At 32.9% G+C, this 15,441-nt stretch overlaps 1 non-coding gene across 1 annotated transcript; it reads left to right on the plus strand.

The window, feature by feature from the left end:
* The first annotated feature begins 7,418 nt into the window (after positions 1-7,418).
* LOC120595272 (U6 spliceosomal RNA) lies at positions 7,419-7,525 on the plus strand. The gene has a single exon (XR_005650775.1). It is a non-coding gene; the product is annotated as a U6 spliceosomal RNA (small nuclear RNA).
* The last annotated feature ends 7,916 nt before the right edge of the window (positions 7,526-15,441 follow it).

A 15,441-nucleotide genomic window follows, 5' to 3' on the forward strand; every position in this document is an offset into this window, starting at 1 on the left:
CTCCTGAACTCCTTTCCCTTCTAGCTCCTAGTTGGATACAGCCAGCAGAGGGCAGGGGGTAAGGGTGCGGGGGCATGACTAGGAGATCAGAAGGCAGAAGAGGTACTTCTTCCCTAGCTCCCTCACTGCTTCAGTACTGTGATTTCACAGCAGCTGTATCCATCTTTGCCTCAGCTCTTAAAAGGATTCCTATTCTCCATGGCTCTCATTCTCACCAAGTTCCAAAAACACTTTTCCCGTGGCTCTTTAAGTCTATTATGATAACAGCTACTCTTTTAAGTCCTAGGTGTATCACTATCTGTGTTGATTCCTTTAATTCTGCTCATACCTCTAAAAATAATCCATCTGAGTGTGACTCTATTCCTAGAGTCATTTCCTTATCTTTTGTACTTAGTCCACAGCTCTTTTCTTTATACTATATTATCTTTATATGTGTATACATCCAAAATAACTGCTTTCCTCTCTATACTGCCACCAATTACCAGCAAAACTCAAGTTATCGATAGTTAAGATCTAGAAGACTATTCAATTTGGTGTACCTTAAAGGCTTTGATTGGTGTTCTTTTTAGAGAACTATCTGAAATGTAAGCTCATTAAAGCATATTCTTCCATCACTTTCATAAAAATTCTTCTAAGTAAGATTGAACAGCTTTGAGAATAAATGACTTACTGAGAAGTAAACAGATCAACACAATATGACGATTTCTCTTAAATTATATTTTAGAAAAATTTGATTAAAAAATAATATGACAAAGTGTCTCAAAATAATCATTCGATTTTTCACTGTCAGAATGGCCTGGAGGTATACAATATTTACAAGAGCATTTAACTGACTTGGGCATTGAAAACAGCTAAAGAAAAATCATATCAAGAAGCAGAGATATGTTCTCTGTTTCAGTTTTGTGCTTTGCTGTTTTCTGTGGTCAGTTTAAAGTGCATAAATTCAATCATAGAAATACTTATGAAAAAAATTACAATAACCTTTCCATTCTATTTTGCTCTTTCTGAAAGCATAATGATCTCAGCTACATGTAGAATGATACTATTGAAAAGCACTGCAATGCCGTGAACTAAAAATTAGATCTGTGCCTTAATTATACAATAGCTTTTTCTTAGATAAAATTTTGTTTTTATTTTGAGAACCAACTAAAATTTTTAAGCTGAGCATGGACCAAATTATTGTAATTTCAATTATTTGATTATGTGGGTGTTTTTCTTAGACTGTAAGTTCCTTAAGAGCAGTTACCAGATAGTAATAATTTCCGTACTCTCAGAATTATCCTGAGTTGTAGTGGTACTCACTAAATGTATATTGAATTAATTGTAATTTTTTTGGCAAACAGATGCTCTGATGATTCTTTGGCATAGTTATACTAAGTTCAAAATGTTTTCCAATGGCTATAATGTTGTTTTGTGAAAAAAATATGTGTTCTTTCTTTTAATATTTCCAAAGACAGCCTGTCAGTCAATGATTCATGAATATTCATATTTTTTTCTTAGAGAACTTCAGCTTCCCTTTCTCAAAATTTACAGAAACAATGTAGTAGCCTCAGTTCCTATTTAGAATGTGTGTCTTTACAAACATGTGGGACATAAAATGCTTTTGTACTTACATAATTGATGTCACGCACAGACTGGAAAAAGACATTGTTTGGATTTCTCCTAAAGTAGATATTGTCCATGTGGACGCTAAATCTCAACTTCAGTTGTTCAACTGGTGGTCGTATCTCAAGTTCAAATCTTTCTCCTGAAAGATATCTTTTTCTCTCTCATCTCTAGGATTTATTTATTTTCACTGAAACTCATTTCATTTTGTGACAGAAACTCAATTATGTAAAACTCAATTACGAAAAGTTCAAATAATAAATATATACAATAAAAATTAAGTCGTCTTTACTTTCCTCTCCATCTCATTATCCTTCCGGTAGTAACTAACCACTGTTAACAATTGGTGTGTATACTTCTGGACTATTTCTTTTACATTTACAAACAGATACGTATAGGTGCAGATATGTACATATGTTATTTGGAATAGTTGTTATTTTGAAGGTTTCATTAACATAAATAGTATCATGTTTTTTGATTTTCCTTTTCTCTTTAACTCTCCATGAGATTTTCCTGTCTATACCAATACTTTATTTTACAGAAAAGGAAATTAAGACCTAGAAAGATGAAATAACTTGCCCAAAGGCACACAGCTATTAGCTTCAAACTTTATGACAGATCATTTACCCATATCAGTAAGGATAAAGAGGTTACTCTTCTGGTAAGAATTAACCTAAATAATCTCAGAGGTTTATCACAGCAAAGATTTCTCACTCATTCTACAAGTCCATTACTTGTAGTGGTTCCCCACGTTCCCTTCTCTCTAGGATCCAGAAAGCAGCCTCTGCCAAGTCTCACAGCAAAGGAAAGAAATGCCAAATCATACATAACCTGTCTGGTGAAGCTTCTACATTGACATTTCATTAGTCAGAGCAAGTTACATGACCAAGCCTAACACCAAGGGGATATAATCCTCAGCAAGGAGTCATAATATTTGACAAATCATGATAAAATGTATACTCTTCTTCCTCCTTTCTTCCATTTTTGCTTTTTTTTTCCCTGATTCTATTTTATCTCTCTACTAATTTGGAAGTTATTTTTAATGTTTACTATAAAATGTTAAATGCATTTTATATTTAACTCTTAAAAAATTAAAGTTACAATTTTTATCCTCCCAAGCAATACAATTTAATTCTAATATCTCAAAATTGATGTATAGGCTACTGTTTTCCAGTATTTATTTAGGTCTTTTTTCTTACTCCACAAATCATTCTTTGTTTTTCAGGTTTGCAGATGGTGTTTGTTGAGATTTATCCATTTTTACCAAATAGTCTGTTAATCTTTGCTTCTTGTTATAAATCTTCCTCATAGAATCATTTTCTAGCCTTCTAGTGTAAATAGTATTTTTAGTAAGGGTTTTTTCATAAAGGGTTGTTAGTGGTAAACTCTGTCACTTTGGATTTCTCTGAAAATGTCTTTTTAATCTCCTTCTTATTTATATCATTAGTTATATTATTCTGAGTTAAACTTGTTTCCACACCACACTTTGAAAATATTATTTCACTGTCTTCTTAATAGTCTGTTGCTCTAAATGTTTTCTCTATTTAATCCCGTCTTTTCTCTCTGGGGGTTTATAAGATTTTCTATTTCTTTTATGATTTTCAGTTTCAATATAATGGATCTTGGGTTTGACCACAAATCTTCTTGAGGGTCAAAATCTATTTAGATTGTCTCAAGGGAGATTTAATTTTTCTTTCTCCATCCAGAAATTCTTCAGAGAGTACTTATATTTTATTCACTCTTTAACAGAAGATGCAACTTTCCTGATCTGGCCTTATCTGAAGGGTTCCCTAATAGACTACTGACATGGAACAGGGTCTAGGCTTTGCTTTTTGACCCCAGTAAGCCATCAAAATGATGGTCATAAATCTAGTGATGGATGAGTGGATTTCCCTTGAGCAGCCAGGGATCTGATGCTTACTTACTTACCTCTCTGTATATGCTCTTCACTGTACTTTTGACTTCTGAGAATTTCTCTTAATTTTTTACTGACTCAGCAATGCATTTATAGATGTATTTGAAGATGATTTCCAGAAGGGGTAGGCAGGGAAGCTAGTGTGCCAAAGCACTGAAAAAAAGTTCCTGGTAGGCTTAATTAAAAAAAAAAAAAAAATTCATAAGCCTGACCAAAAATGTTTAATTTAATCAATCTCATATAATGAAATAAACTATTTGCTAAATACACACGTAAAATAAGAAACTCTGTATAGCATTTTCCACTATTAAATATCAGTCACTTCTCAGTAAAAATATGTTATCTCTAAGCCTGATATTTTGAAATAATCACTACCATGGTAAATATACTATAAGCACTGAGAAATCACTGACAGAGAAATTAAGAACTCTCCTTAATTGTGTATCTGTTTGTGGTCTGGTGATACATGAACTTTAGGTTTTTCTAATTGATGATATATATGCTTTCCTTTCCAGCACTCACTGCTTTCTGCTTTTATGGGATATCTCTACAATAGAACCCAGCTCTGGTTCTACTGATCCCAATGTGTTTCATTGCCTTATCCAACCTAATTCAGACATTCAACTGAAATAATTCATCCTTACTGCACCTCCACCTCTACTTTGGTTCTAAAATGGATCCCATTTTCATAGGGCCCTAGCAATACTTCTATGTCCCATTCCAACAATGGATCATAGTGATTTTCCATTATGTTATAGATTTGTATCCATAATCTAGAAACTTCTAAGAATGTTCTCTTCCTCAAATTCTCCATGGTATTAATAAAGGAAAAATCAAAAGATAATCTATTTCTAAAAATTAAATATTTAAATGTTGCACAATTCTAAAAAAAATGGATTAGTCAGACTCAATTACATAATGTCTTTTTGTTTTTAAGTTTTAAGAGTTGATTATATAACCCAGTGCAGCACTTAATGTCTACCAAAAAATGTTTTAAAACATATAAAACAAAGGAAAGCTGTTGAAAATCCTGGATATTTATGTAAATGAGTTTAGTTTTTCCAAGATTGATTAGTCTCAGAAATAAGCAGTGCATATTTTTGCTGAGATCACATGGTCTGAAGTGTACCATCTGAGAAGTCCTTCCACTAGTGGTTACTATCTTAAATTCGAAAACTGAAGTTCCATTTTGGAGCAATTTAGACATCTGATTCCCTATTAAAATAAAATCCTCCCACTTTCACTTACATCCCATTGGTACCACCCTCATTTATTTTAGTAATACCCTCTGGATAATTAGTTTATCCAGTGTTTTGAAAACAATGATATTTCTATTTTGCTACCATAACAAAAAAAAGAGAAGCTCTTACTTGGATTAACAAAATAAAATTTAAAAATATATTTTAACACACTTATATAATGAATAAAGCTAATTCTCTTGTAAAGAAATATACATAAACTTATTTCTCCAATATACTTTAGAAAGTAATGTTGAAATAAAAGTCATAAAATAAGGGAATCATTCATTTGGTGTTTATATTATTGCTCTTCTGCAGCAGTAACAAAGCCCCTCTAAAGGTTTATTTGTAGCCTGTAATGAAAGAGGCATGATGAAATCATACTAATAAAAACTTTATCCAAGACTAAATGTTTAATTACCAGAAAGTCAAAATTGAGTTAGGTTATACCAAATCAGTTATCCTCTATCATGAATAGATGAATCGAATGTGGAAGATATGACAGTACTAAACACATTTGTGATTTTGTTTTCTCCCTTAGGAAACAAAACAAAAATGCTCAGTTGTGAAGCAGTGAGACAGATTGCTAATTTTATAATGATGGTCCCCAAAATTAAGCAGCAATCATCCTCTTTGGTTATATAACTGCTAATTCAAAATCACTCAAAAAAGAAAAATCGCCTAACATAAAGATAATGGGCCTGGGATGGCTGAACAGAACATCTTGCCTAGATTTGTGAATTCCAGCATATACTACTTTGAAAAATGATGCTTTGGCTGAGGATGTAAAATTATTTATTCTCTTCATAGGTTTTGTAGTGAAAAAAAAAAACTTAATAAGCTAACACAAACAAAAGAATATGAAATAATTTTAACAAAAAGGACACTCGGTAAAATAGAAATCGTACACACACTAAGCAAAGATAAAACTGTAATTATGAATTCATGAGTGTGAAGAGCTCACCTGGCACTGCCTTTTTCTTCCTAATGGCCCAAAGCCATTGTGGCTCATGGAATATAATCAAGGACAGTAATCAAAGTTTAATATTGTATCAGAGAGACATCATAGACTCAGTGTCCTTGATTCTAAAGTCCCTAATTAGTGATTTGTTTATTTGTTTTTGTTTGTAGTTAGTGAGAATGTTCAGGAGAATAGCATTAATGTGATAGTTTCTGAAGAACCAGAAGACTATTACTTAAAATGACATCTTTCAATTGCCATTTATATATACATATATACATACATACATACATATATATGTGTATATATATATATATATATATATAGCTGAGGCAAATAATTATGTATACATCATTAGAAAACAAGATTTATGGTTTAACAGAAAGAGATACAAATATAAAATCAATTAATTTAAATAAAAACTTATCAAGTTATAATAGGAAATAGCAGCATGAACTTAAGATGCATTTTTTAATTAAATTAAAAAAAATGATGGTGAATATCCAAAACACTGACAACACCAAATGCAAGCAAGGATATGAAGCAACAGGAACTCTCATGGTGAGAATGTGAAATGGTACAGTTACTTTGGAAGACAGTTCAGCAGTTTCTTATGTTGCTAAACATGCTCTTATCATAGAATCCGGTAATCATGGTCTTTGGTATTTATCCAAGTAAGTTAAAAACTTATGTCCACATAAAAAAACTGTGCAGCGGTGTTTATAGCAGCTTTTCCCCATAATTGTCAAACCTTGAAAGCAACAAAGATGCCCTTCAGTAGGTGAATGGATAAATAAACTATGGTACATTTAGACAATGGAATACTACTCAGCACTAAAAAGAAAGGAACTATTAAGCCATGAAAAAACATGGAGGAAAAGAAGTCAGTCTGAAAAGGCTACAAACTTCATGATTACGACGATATGACATTCTAGAAAAGGCACAATTATGGAGACCATAAAAAGATCAGTGGTTGCCAAGGATTAGTGTGGAAGAAGGGATGAATAATCAGAATATAAAGGATTTTTAGAACAGTGAAACTATTCTGTATGATAATGTAATGGCGGACATATGTCATTATACATTTGTCAAAAACCCACAGAATGTACAACATCAAGAGTAATATAAACTATGGACTTTGGATGATAATGATGTGTCGAAATAGGTTCTTTAATTGTTAACAAATGTCCGCTCTGTTAGATGTTGATAATGGGGGAAGGCTGGGGATATGTGGGGGCATATGGGAACTCTCTGTGCTTTCTGCTCAGTCTCGCTGTGAACCTGAAACTGCTCTAAAAAATAAAGTCTACATTCTAAAAGTACATTGTCCCTAACTCTGTCCACTGAAAAGGCCTAGAAAAAATAAATAATTAGCCTAGCAGTAGTGAAAGCCGCTAGTGCCTAGATTGTAGGATCTAATGTCTTTCCTCACTAAAAATAAACCAAAGCTTCACAAAGAAATAGGTGATTACAAGGCTGGCAAAGGAAATACACAAGATGTGTCTGGAACATCTTATCATAACAGAAAGTAATAAAGCTATTAAGATTCCTGTGGCCATGTCCAAAACACTCAGGAATCAAACTGAAGGGCCTTCTATTAGCAAAGGTGGGGTAGTTTGAGTCTCAGAAAAATAATAACTGCAGTAGTTTGAAATAAGTCAAATGAATTCATAAGTATATTTTTAAATTACATTTAGTAGTGTTTGCTTTGGTAGCACACATACTAAAATTGAAATGATACAGAGCAAATTAGCATGGCTCCTGCACAAGGATGACACTTAAATTCATGAAGCATTTCATATTTTTGGGACAGATGGTTACTAGACTTACTGTGATGATTACTTTATAAAGTATATAAATGTCGAATCACTATGTTGTACACCTGAAACTAATATAATATTGTATGTGAACTACACTTTAATTTCTAAAAAATAACAAACAAAAATACATGTAGTAGTGCCCTTGGAAAGATGCTAGGAAAGTAATTAATTTTGTTAAAAACTGGTACACTAAGAAAAATAATCAAGCATTTATCCTTTACTATGTGAACAAAACTTTGGAGTAATTAAATCAAATAGCTGATTACTGACAGCTGTATTTCAGTTTAATTAAAGGGAGGGTAGTAAAATTAGAATATTCCACTTTGCAAACTTATGATGAAATAATTAATCTAAACGATGATAATCAATATTTGCCGATATCATAAAATGAACGACAACCAGACATTAGGTACCTCCTGATGGAAGTACACAATAACATTCATAAAATAATTCTAACTAAATAAATACAAAATCAAACCTGAATCTGATCAGATCTCTGTATATAATTACCAATAGTAGGTGATGCAGGGAAAAGAGAAGTATGTCAAACAGTGTCACAGGGACACAAGGCAAATTGGGGGGGAAATTTTTAATACTGACTGAATATTTAATTACTCTAAAAATTGCTATTTCTATATGGTATAATGGTATTATGATTGTGGTTTTAGAAGGGTCTTTATTTTTTAAAACATTTAGTAAAATTTTTTGAAGTTGAAAGATGTTCCGTCTGGAATTTGCTTCAAAATAATCCACTGTGGTTGAGTGGGTAGGAACCAAACAGAAACAAGTTTGCCATTAGTGATCGTTGATGAAGATGCGTGATGGGTACACAGAAAATTCTTTTATATGTTTGTACTTGTTTGAAATTTTCCATAATAAAAAATGTTTTATAATGGTAGTATTATAACAGCATGAAAATAATACTTGATATCCTTTTGTACATTTTCCCAATACTTAATATAAAAAGCAGCAAATACTGCAACAAATATTCAAATTACAGTTAGAATGATTCAACCCTAATTTAGAAGATTAAGAGATCTAATTTATTCAATCGTTCAGGTAATAAATTTAAGCTTAACCTTAATTTCTAACTGCTGTCGTTTAGAGTAATAGAATAAAAGAAGTTCTGTTAAAAATATCTGTAATCAATATTTATTTGAAAAGTATAGGTAGAAAAAATAATCTTAGGCAAATGAGTTTCCTTGTAGGAACTTTGAGAAATAATTTTTAATTACCTTTAAACACACAGAGCCCTGGAGACCTAAGAAATCCTTCTGATTCATATAAAGAAGCAGGTGTTAGAATAGCAATTATCAATCAAAAAAACTATTAAACATAAACTTTATACTATAAAATAAGATAAAAATAATTTAAATATTTAATAAAGCAGAAAACAGTTCAATAAAAGCAAATGAAACTAGCCACAAGATGGTAGGGGTGACTTTAACCTCAGAAGAAGGGTGAGAAAGAATACGGAGATGAGAATGTTTTATTCACTTCCACTGTGTTTGTAGAGAATAATAACCATGGGGATCGTCCAAGCTCACGTGGAAGATAAAGAATAAGCTTAATGAATTGGGAAAAGTTCTGTAATATTCTACTACAGAATAATTTTTTTGACAACAACGTATATGTAATAACAGATATTAAGACTATCATACAGATTAACAGATTGATGACTAAGATAAGTACAAATGAAATGTATACCTGCGATGTGAGGCTTTATCCAAGCCCATCTGGAATTGTTAAGACTGATAACAATACTTGGGAAATGCTCAGTAGACAAATTTTGGAAATGGAGAAACTATGGCAATATGATATGGTTAAACTTTGCATCAACTAAATAATCTTTTCTCCAAAGAAATTCATGGTTTCGAGATTGGATTTAGTTAGAATGCCAAAATGTTGACTACTGTCCCATCGACGAAAAATCAAGACCATGGTTCCTAAACATGTTATTGAGTATAGAAAATATATTCATATAAATTGAGCAGCAAAGAGTATCCCAGGACTTTTCAAATAATTGTGTCTATTTCTTTTGGAACCCATAAATACAACCAGAGCATCCTGAAAAAACATACATAAAACTATAGTTTATAACACACTCAACTACAGAAGGATAATCCAGCTTGTCATTGTTAAGGATATTCTCCATGATGTTTGATAAATTTGAGGCTTACGTTTCTGTATACTAGACTAACTTCAGGATAGCTCGCAGATAGTAATAATCAAAATATTAACCATATATTCGAGCTAGATTACTTTCATTAGAATCCTTGAATGAAACAGTATCTGATGCAGACTATGTTCTTATAATCTATTTACTTGATTATTACATTAAGAAGTATTTGTTAATGGGTCCAGAGTTTCATTTTTATAAAATAAGAGATCCGGAGGTAGATGTGGTGATAGATGCACAACAACATGAATGTACTTACTACTACTGAATGGTACACTTAAAAAACAGTATTTTGTTTATTTTCTCATATTTTAAAAATTAGAAAAAAGTAAAGAGACATTAGTGGGGGAAAAACAAGAGCAGAATCAAATCATGTTGCATATTAAAATTATTGTGTATAATTTAGAAACAGTCATGAAAATTTAGGTATTAAATTCAGGTGAAATAAAACAGAAAAAAAGTTAAACAATGCAACATTAAAAAACATATTTGTAACAATAAACTCATGCATCTAGAAATAAAGCATCAGTATATAGTCTACTATAAAAGCAAACTTTTACTCAATTACTATTTCTCTCTATATGAATATTAACATACATTATAAAGGTTTTCTGTGTGTTCCATTGATTTTTGTATCTCGTGCATGAAGAAACCATTTTATATATCTGATACCCTGTATTGGGAGACAATTCTCCATGGTTTCTCATGTTTCCACACAACTTTGTGAGCAAAGGCACTGGCTAAATGCCTTTGTTCTAGACTCTTTAAGGACGTTTATATTGAAAACAGCTTTAGAAGATACAGATAGCATCTCCCTTGGAGCTAAGACAGGTTACAGCCTTGAAGGATTTACCTCTTGAGAAAAGAACAGATACGTGACATATACTGCCCACTACAAGCAATTCAAATTTCCAGAGCTCGGGGTTCCTCTACTTTCATGCAATCCACCGCATAAATAGTATGATCTTGCTTCCTTCAATGGTGACTTGGGAAACTGGCACAAAGATGCTGATACTCTGGCTACTGCTATTGCTGTAAGTAATAAATGGTCCTTTGTCTCTGACCCAGGAATCTTGTGTCTTCAACCAGCATCCATGAAATTGTCAGGCTAATTTGTTGCCTTGAAATTGAATAAAATCTCAGATCTTTGTTATTCTGTTACGTGTGTTTTAATATACTAAGTAATGTTTAATTATAAAAATATTAAAAGAAATTGAAAATGTGTTATTTCTAAATATTTGGAAAGTCTATTTTATCGTTGTTCCTACAAATAATAAAAATGAAGTATCATAGATACTCTACATGTGTTTCTTCTGTTCTGCTTTTACTTCTAATTTCTTAATTTTAATTATTTCCTTAAAAACTATTACTTGGAGATCTTTCCAGCTTGATCAAGCTACCAAAGTTTAACTAATGGTAGTTAATATACATAGCGGTGACTCAATAAGATATGGCCAAATATGAGAAGGGAGGAGTTTATATAATAAAAATATGACTTTCTAAAGCTGTCACCTTGAACAGGAGCTCTTGAAAGGACAGATTCCATTTTTCTGAAGAGTTCTTTATTATTCAGGCACCAAGACCAGCATGTCTCTTAGTAATTCACCCTATTTAAATCACCTCAATAGCAGTAATTACATGTCAATTTCTCTATGCCTCAATTTCTTTGTAACAAAAAAAAGAATTACAGTTTAATAGTCAAATTACAAGTATGTTCTGAAAACTATTGAGCAAACGTGCTGAGTTCTTTAGCTAAAAGGCATTATAGATAGAAATTATTATTTGATTTCAACACTCCTCCTGAGGGACTGCCTTTGTGTTTCTCTCCAAAGAAAATGCAATTTGTTCCCAGTAGGGAACTTTCTTTCCTGTTTAGTACTTGATGATATAGGCTGAGTACCATATCTTTCTAAATTACGTTTTCTCTCACTTCCAACAATTTATAAATTTTATAAGTCAATATCTTAACTAGTTTCTTAGCAGGCATGGATTTTGCAATTCTCCAAGCCTTTATTTAGATTCCCTCTCTCCCACTATTTAGTTTTCATTAAAATAAATTCCTATAATCATTTTACTAATTTGGATTCAGTAAATATGTGGAAATTACCTAAGATCCACTAATATAACTTTTTGTTATTAATTTTCTTAAAAACTTTATAAAATAACCAGTGCAAATATAAACTTTGGTTTTGTTTTTCATTTTTTTCAGTTTGGGATAAGTGCCATATGGAGGAAAAAAATGGTAAAATTAAGAAAAGCTGAGGCTTACATGATAAACTATAGGTGGTTCTTAACTTTGCCTTGAGCTAGACTTAAAAATGAAGCCAAATAACAATCTCCTTTAATATATAAAAATATGCAGAAGTCACATGCAAGAGTTGTCTCCTTGGCTTTGCTTAGAGCCATTCTTTTTCTACTGAAAATGTTTTCATGGCCAAACTGCTGTTTTAAAGGATTTCCTCTATACTAAGTCTAGAATCATTATACCTTAAAATAAAGATTTACAGAATGTATCTTTCATGAAATTGGTCTAAAGAAAAAAAAATCCAGATTAATTTTTTCATATTACCGAACAATCAAATTTTGATTACTTGTGTGGTTTGTTTGTTTGGAGGTTTTTTTTTGTTTTGTTTTGTTTTGTTTTGTTTTGTTTTTTGCTACTATCAGAAAGTCTAACACTAAATTTAATGTGCCATCGAAATAAAGAACTACCTCAAGGGCTTGCTCTATATCTTTTATCCTTTTAAATGATCTTTGTATTATCTATTTCAATATCATCACATTTTATTAAGTTTGAAAAGCATTTCTTCCCATTTCAATGTTTCTGAAATAAGAACAGGTCTCACATTCAGTGACATCCTGCATATTACTTGGTTGCCCCTCAACATCCACTCTCCACCCTATGGAACTGTCTGGCCTGAGGTCTAGCCAGAGTGTGAGAGTGTGCTGTATTCTCTGGGTGCCCTTGTCCTCTGGATTCTGACATGGTTGTTGAGTGGGATGCTCCAGCAGTAAATCAGAGGGGAAAAGTCAGAGATTAGCAGCCAGACAAGAGCTCCCTATTGACAGGCTTTGGTATGGCAATAACCATATTTCTCTACCTAAGACTACAGCTCTTGTCTGGCTGCTAATCTGCTATAGCATTAGGTTCTCACAAATGCTTGTTCCTGTTAGCACTTTAAACTTACTAAGGACTTCCAGTTGTTGCTAGATTCTGGTGGCTTTGCAGTCCTTGTTTGTTTTATTAACCTTCCCACACTTTAGTAAATTCTCCCTTTATTTAATTTTCTTTATCTTTTGAATGTGCCATTTCCTTCCTGATGAGATCCTGACTAAAACGATAATTTATATCAGAAGTGGCTTGAGGTAACAGCGATCAAAATGGAATTCTGGAATTTATTTGCACATGTCATCATGATCACATTTGTTGGGGAAAATCAATTACTGGTAATTCATGGCATGCAATGGCATCATGATTGCTCAGTTTGTTACTAGTTTGTATTGGTAGGGACAGAGAGCAAGGAGAAAGCAAGACTGGAAGATAAAAGGGCTGTGGTACATGGTCACTATGGTGACAATGATAATTACTAGATTGTAGGGTATGTTGGCTGCTCTGATTACCCTTGAGAAAGTACACAAAGGAAAGTTCTAAAGGCACAAGTAGAAAAATCAAAAAAACTACATCGGTTTTAAAGAAATATAATATTGCTTGTAACGGCAAATCATTTATGAATGAAAATCAAGTGAGGTATTAATAGAAAGAGTTGCAGAACTGCTGCATCAATCTTCAATGCTCTTTATGCTAAAGAAATATCCTTGCTAGTAGAAGCAGTCTCTCCTCCCCTATATGAAAGAAAATCATACACTGATTTCACTTGGAGAATTTGTCTCATAAAGTCATATAAATCCTCCTCAGGAGCCCCTTACCACGTCCTTAAATAGAATTAGAATCCAGAATAGCCCAGAAGATAGCCAAGACGTGTTTTTTGAAGACACAACTCATAGACCAAATTGCTAAGATCCTGTCAATTTGCAAATACAGGGATTCAGAGAACATATACAGGTTCAGTGGTAGAGCATTTGACTGCAGAGAACATATATGACAACATATTTCCAACATGTTAAAACAAGGAGGACAAAATATGTTGGCTAAATTTATTTAAGAAGGTACATTTACCTAGGATTCAGGATTCAACATGCTGGTTCAAGCAACTGAGAGCAATACCAATAATCCGATGCGGTGATAATTGAAACTTGGACTAAACAGTACCTACAGTCAACTGAGATGCTAGAACTCCACTGGCATACTAAGACAGAAGAAGCACTAAGACCCTGGTAGATAAAACGGATCCATTACAACCTAATCAACTATTTCCTAACCACATCTTATAGAACAGCCCATAGGACACTTACTTCACTATAACATTACGAAATATATTATCAAGGAGTCCCCAGTATTATAGAAACTCTACAGTAATATCCCAGAATGATAGAAGCCAGATAGCAGCAGTCACCATGAGAGCCAAAGGAGTTGATCGAGGTCACAGGGAAAGAGTGGTAATCAGAGCAGTTTAAAGACTGGGGTTCTGTGGCAATGGCTACTTGATCATGGTGTCCCTAAGGATATAATAAATGGCCAGACTCCCAAGCCTAAGAAGATGCTTCTTGATGAAAATTAGTGGAAACATTCTAGACTTAGTAAACTAAAATGTAAGTTCAGAAACAGTTATAGGGATTCACGGACTTTTCCCCAAGCCACAAACTTGAAGCTCCTCCAATGAAAGGGAGGCCATGTCTATTCAATGAGGACTCTACTGTATATATTCTTTGAATCTTCTCAGAAGCCTTCTCAGAGGGAAGCTCAGCTATTTGTCAAGGTGTCTGTGCATTAGAGGAAGGGAAATATCCAGACTTTCTAAGAGATATTGGATATTTGCCTGAACTTCTGCTAATCTCCAGAGACAACAGAAAGCCAACATAGACAACTGGTCAGTGAGTTATACAAGTTAGGTGACAGATAGAGCTTTGGCCTCAGTTCATCTCATAATAGGTTCAGTGGGACTACAGAACTCTCTTATAGATACTTCTCCAAGCCCAGAACTGATAGTAAGAGTAGATATAATTAGTAACTGGCAGAAACTTTCTGATGGGAAAGGCCAAAGGACATCTTTAGAACTACCCTTCACTCATATCACTGATAAGATTAAATTAAAAACACTGCATTCCTGAGGGTATTGCAGGCATTAGTGCCATCACCAAAGATTCACAGGATGTGCAGGTAGCGATGGATCCCATATCCCTGTTTATCATATCTTTTGACCACTAAAATAAACAAGATTGCTCCAGTTTATAAACAATAATTGTGGATTATTGTCATCTTAATTAGGTGATGATACTAATTCAAGGTACAAATTTTGCTGAGCAAAAACAAACGAAAAAATTAACCTAGCTCCTGGCAGCTAACAGGCAGCTATTAACCTAGAAAATTTTTTATTTTCTATGCCATTTCATAAAGATAATCAAAGCATCTTGGCATCTTATATCAGTGATAGCAGTACACCTTCAATATCACATATCAAGGCAATATCAATTATTCTGCTCCCTGTCATAATAGCGTCTACCAGAATTACAACCTCCTTCTTATCCCACAGACCATCATACTGGTTCATTCCAGAGACATAAGCTAGAAAAAAATCCCACAATTATCTAGAGTTTCCTCTGAA

The sequence above is a fragment of the Pteropus medius genome, unplaced genomic scaffold (genome assembly GCF_902729225.1).
Source record: "Pteropus medius unplaced genomic scaffold, Ma_sr-lr_union100, whole genome shotgun sequence".
Lineage (NCBI taxonomy): Eukaryota > Metazoa > Chordata > Mammalia > Chiroptera > Pteropodidae > Pteropus > Pteropus medius.